The sequence below is a fragment of the Petromyzon marinus genome, chromosome 76 (assembly GCF_048934315.1).
Source record: "Petromyzon marinus isolate PM22_M1 ecotype Great Lakes invasive population chromosome 76, UKy_Petmar_22M1.pri1.0, whole genome shotgun sequence".
Taxonomy (NCBI): Eukaryota; Metazoa; Chordata; class Hyperoartia; order Petromyzontiformes; family Petromyzontidae; genus Petromyzon; species Petromyzon marinus.
In genome coordinates, this window is record NC_133742.1 from 1,569,778 (window position 1) to 1,575,760 (window position 5,983).

Here is a 5,983-nt window from a genome sequence, read left to right on the forward strand (position 1 = left end):
AGGGCAGAGGAGCGACGCTCATAACAACGAGCGGAGCACCGGGTGGCTAAAGCACAGCAGATTGGCACAGTAGGGGGCACAGGTGGTGAATCAGCCAGTCATCTCAGTCAGTCGACCCGTGGCACCTGGGTCTGCCCCGTGACCTCCTGTCAGCGGGCGTTTGACACTTCACGTGGCCTCAAGGTGCACATGGCCTGGCACAAGCGTCGTGGTGACGTCACCGCCACTTAGTGGTGAATGGCGGTTGTTGTTGTGTCTCTCTGCGTGTGTCTGTGTGTCTCTCTGTGTGTGTCTGTGTGTCTCTCTGTGTGTGTCTGTGTGTCTCTCTGCGTGTGTCTGTGTGTCTCTCTGCGTGTGTCTGTGTCTCTCTCTGTGTGTGTCTGTGTGTCTCTCCGCGTGTGTCTGTGTGTCTCTCTGTGTGTGTCTGTGTGTCTCTCTGCGTGTGTCTGTGTCTCTCTCTGTGTGTGTCTGTGTGTCTCTCTGCGTGTGTCTGTGTGTCTCTCTGTGTGTATCTGTGTGTCTCTCTGCGTGTGTCTGTGTGTCTCTCTGCGTGTGTCTGTGTGTCTCTCTGTGTGTGTCTGTGTCTCTTTGCGTGTGTCTGTGTCTCTTTGCGTGTGTCTGTGTGTCTCTCTGCGTGTGTCTGTGTGTCTCTCTGCGTGTGTCTGTGTGTCTCTCTGGGTGTGTCTGTGTGTCTCTCTGCGTGTGTCTGTGTGTCTCTCTGCGTGTCTCTGTGTGTCTCTCTGCGTGTGTCTGTGTGTCTCTCTGCGTGTGTCTGTGTCTCTTTGCGTGTGTCTGTGTGTCTCTCTGTGTGTATCTGTGTGTCTCTCTGCGTGTGTCTGTGTCTCTCTGCGTGTGTCTGTGTGTCTCTCTGCGTGTGTCTGTGTGTCTCTCTGCGTGTGTCTGTGTGTCTCTCTGCGTTTGTCTGTGTCTCTCTGCGTGTGTCTGTGTGTCTCTCTGCGTTTGTCTGTGTGTCTCTCTGCGTGTGTCTCTCTGCGTGTGTCTGTGTGTCTCTCTGCGTGTGTCTGTGTATCTCTCTGCGTGTGTCTGTGTGTCTCTCTGTGTGTATCTGTGTGTCTCTCTGCGTGTGTCTGTGTCTCTCTGCGTGTGTCTGTGTGTCTCTCTGCGTGTGTCTGTGTGTCTCTCTGCGTTTGTCTGTGTGTCTCTCTGCGTGTGTCTGTGTGTCTCTCTGCGTTTATCTGTGTGTCTCTCTGCGTGTGTCTCTCTGCGTGTGTCTGTGTGTCTCTCTGCGTGTGTCTGTGTATCTCTCTGCGTGTGTCTGTGTGTCTCTCTGTGTGTATCTGTGTATCTCCTCTGTGTGTGTGTCTGTGTGTCTCTCTGCGTGTGTCTGTGTCTCTCTGCGTGTGTCTGTGTGTCTCTCTGTGTCTGTGTCCCTCTCTCTCTCTCTGCAACCACAACAACGCATGCATTGTCAAATACACAACTCATTTGCTAAACGATGGAACCACAAGGCTCTGGTCCATAAGCAACCCTCAAGGCGATTGTTGCAGGCCAATTAATGTCAATGGCCATGCGTAACGTTGTTATCAATGCACGTTCGTTTGCATTGCCCTGACACTGTTCACATGTTTGTATATTTCGGTCTATCACCGTTGTTGAGACGAGGCCACAAAGGAGGCTGTCGCTCTGGTCTCGGCCAATCAGTTACAAGGACAATGCATCGCATCATTGTCACAGTGCGTTTGCATTGTGCTTCGACTGTTCGCCTTTTCGTGTTGTTCTCTGTTCTAGCACTGCTGGTGAAACAAGGCCAGAGAGCAGGAGGCCATAGCTGCGGTGTAGGCCAATGAGTTTAATTATTTTCAGACGCACAATTTTATCATTAATTTTGTGTCGGATTCATTTTATCCTGTTACAGCGCTTCTGTGGCCGTCTGGAATGCTCCTCCTTCCGATATTAAGAAGCCACTGGGAACTCTGTACTTTCAAATCCGTCATATAGATTGACGCACTCATTCTTTTAGAACTGCTTCTTGTTGTTGTGTTTAAGTTGCTGTCCCTCCCCCCGCACCTCAGATTATCTCGGCTGCCTATGTACGGTGCAAAAGGAGTTCAACATACATATGTAGTGATTGTCCCACGCGATCTCTGGGATAGAGTAATCAAAAAGGCTGGAGCAAACACTCCATGCTCCTGATTGGTTAGGGCACGGTGGAACAAGAGGATAGGGCACGGTGGAACAAGAGGAGTGGGCACGGTGGAACAAGAGGATTGGGCACGGTGGAACAAGAGGATTGGGCACGGTGGAACAAGAGGATAGGGCACGGTGGAACAAGAGGATTGGGCACGGTGGAACAAGAGGATAGGGCACGGTGGAACAAGACGTTAGGGCACGGTGGAACAAGAGGATTGAGCACGGTGGAACAAGAGGATTGGGCACGGTGGAACAAGAGGATTGGGCACGGTGGAACAAGAGGATTGGGCACGGTGGAACAAGAGGATAGGGCACGGTGGAACAAGAGGATTGGGCACGGTGGAACAAGAGGATTGGGCACGGTGGAACAAGAGGAGTGGGCACGGTGGAACAAGAGGAGTGGGCACGGTGGAACAAGAGGATTGGGCCGGAACATTCAAAAGGTAAAAGAGCTGGAGGACTGAGTGAGTGTCAGGTGGGACTGTGATGGCAGGTGAGGGTAACAAAGGCGGCGATGGGCGGAGCCAGGAAGAGGTTAAAAGAGGAAGCGTGTTTTACCACAAGCGTGTGTTGGTCTGAGTGTTTTACCACAAGCGCGTGTTGGTCTGAGTGTTTTACCACAAGCGCGTGTTGGTCTGAGTGTTTTACCACAAGCGTGTGTTCGTCTGAGTGTTTTACCACAAGCGTGTGTTGGTCTGAGTGTTTTACCACAAGCGTGTGTTGGTCTGAGTGTTTTACCACAAGCGCGTGTTCGTCTGAGTGTTTTACCACAAGCGTGTGTTGGTCTGAGTGTTTTACCACAAGCGTGTGTTGGTCTGAGTGTTTTACCACAAGCGCGTGTTGGTCTGAGTGTTTTACCACAAGCGTGTGTTCGTCTGAGTGTTTTACCACAAGCGCGTGTTCGTCTGAGTGTTTTACCACAAGCGCGTGTTCGTCTGAGTGTTTTACCACAAGCGCGTGTTGGTCTGAGTGTTTTACCACAAGCGTGTGTTGGTCTGAGTGTTTTACCACAAGCGCGTGTTGGTCTGAGTGTTTTACCACAAGCGTGTGTTGGTCTGAGTGTTTTACCACAAGCGCGTGTTCGTCTGAGTGTTTTACCACAAGCGCGTGTTCGTCTGAGTGTTTTACCACAAGCGTGTGTTGGTCTGAGTGTTTTACCACAAGCGTGTGTTGGTCTGAGTGTTTTACCACAAGCGTGTGTTGGTCTGAGTGTTTTACCACAAGCGCGTGTTGGTCTGAGTGTTTTACCACAAGCGTGTGTTGGTCTGAGTGTTTTACCACAAGCGTGTGTTGGTCTGAGTGTTTTACCACAAGCGCGTGTTGGTCTGAGTGTTTTACCACAAGCGTGTGTTGGTCTGAGTGTTTTACCACAAGCGCGTGTTGGTTTGAGTGTTTTACCACAAGCGTGTGTTCGTCTGAGTGTTTTACCACAAGCGCGTGTTCGTCTGAGTGTTTTACCACAAGCGCGTGTTGGTCTGAGTGTTTTACCACAAGCGCGTGTTGGTCTGAGTGTTTTACCACAAGCGCGTGTTGGTCTGAGTGTTTTACCACAAGCGTGTGTTGGTCTGAGTGTTTTACCACAAGCGCGTGTTCGTCTGAGTGTTTTACCACAAGCGTGTGTTGGTCTGAGTGTTTTACCACAAGCGCGTGTTGGTCTGAGTGTTTTACCACAAGCGCGTGTTGGTCTGAGTGTTTTACCACAAGCGTGTGTTGGTCTGAGTGTTTTACCACAAGCGCGTGTTGGTCTGAGTGTTTTACCACAAGCGTGTGTTGGTCTGAGTGTTTTACCACAAGCGCGTGTTCGTCTGAGTGTTTTACCACAAGCGCGTGTTCGTCTGAGTGTTTTACCACAAGCGCGTGTTGGTCTGAGTGTTTTACCACAAGCGCGTGTTGGTCTGAGTGTTTTACCACAAGCGCGTGTTGGTCTGAGTGTTTTACCACAAGCGTGTGTTGGTCTGAGTGTTTTACCACAAGCGCGTGTTGGTCTGAGTGTTTTACCACAAGCGTGTGTTGGTCTGAGTGTTTTACCACAAGCGCGTGTTCGTCTGAGTGTTTTACCACAAGCGCGTGTTCGTCTGAGTGTTTTACCACAAGCGCGTGTTGGTCTGAGTGTTTTACCACAAGCGCGTGTTGGTCTGAGTGTTTTACCACAAGCGCGTGTTGGTCTGAGTGTTTTACCACAAGCGCGTGTTGGTCTGAGTGTTTTACCACAAGCGTGTGTTGGTCTGAGTGTTTTACCACAAGCGCGTGTTGGTCTGAGTGTTTTACCACAAGCGCGTCTTCGTCTGAGTGTTTTACCACAAGCGCGTGTTCGTCTGAGTGTTTTACCACAAGCGCGTGTTGGTCTGAGTGTTTTACCACAAGCGCGTGTTGGTCTGAGTGTTTTACCACAAGCGCCTGTTGGTCTGAGTGTTTTACCACAAGCGCGTGTTCGTCTGAGTGTTTTACCACAAGCGCGTGTTGGTCTGAGTTTTTTTACCACAAGCGTGATGTGTGGTTGATGCAGACAACTTGATGACGATATGCCTCTTAGCGGTAATCGCTGTCAATTTGGTGTTTGGACATCTTATCACCTCCTGCGGTGTTGTTCTTGCCGGAAAGGGGTCATTATCATCATCATAAATGTTGTAGTGGGTTAACTTTCCAACACACAACCGGTTAGTGCTCAACTAATAACTAATTGGCACGTTTTGTTTACGTGACAAACCCCTTACTAATCGGCTGTGTCTGGAGCTGGTGGATTAACGACACATATTTGCGCTATCTAACCCAAAAAAAACAACCCTTATTATGGATTATATCAGTCGAGTTTTAGAACACGGATTGCTTGCTAACACCTTGAGGCTGCTGCTGCTGATGCAATGCTACTCGTTGTGACTTTGTTTTTTTATTTCCAGATATTGGTCGCTCCAAGGTTTCGAAACACCACCAGGTGCAGAGATCCCCCCTCGGCATTGTGGGGGAGAGAGACACAGCAGAGACTTTTAAACAACTTTCATTGCCGCCAGCAGCAACAGCATTGGAGGCGATTTCGGTATGAAATACACAAAGTCACCAGCAACACAAATAACACAAAAGTGATAAGAACACGCGGTGTAGTGCGAGATGCGTCACGCACGACACAAACAAGTCACGTGGTGGTGGTCGCGCACGCCCCGCTGACGAGCGAGCACTACGCAGAGAGAGACACAGACACACAGACACACGCAAAGAGACACAACACACACACAGACACACAGAGACACACAGACACACACAGAGAGACACACAAAGACACACACAGAGAGAGACACAGACACACACAGAGAGACACACAGACACACACAGAGACACAGACACACGCAGAGAGACACATACACACGCAGAGAGACACAGACACACGCAGAGAGACACAGACACACGCAGAGAGACACAGACACACGCAGAGACACACAGACACACGCAGAGAGACACAGACACACGCAGAGAGACACACAGACACACAGACACACAAAGACACACACAGAGAGACACACAGACACACACAGAGAGAGACAGACACACAGACACACACATAGAGACACACAGACACACACAGAGAGACACAGACACACAGAGAGACACAGACACACACAGAGAGACACAGACACACAGAGAGACACAGACACACAGACACACACAGAGAGACACAGACACACGCAGAGAGACACAGACACACGCAGAGAGACACAAACACACGCAGAGACACACAGACACACAGAGAGACACAGACACACACAGAGAGACACAGACACACACAGAGAGACACAGACACACGCAAAGAGACACAGATACACGCAGAGAGACACACAGA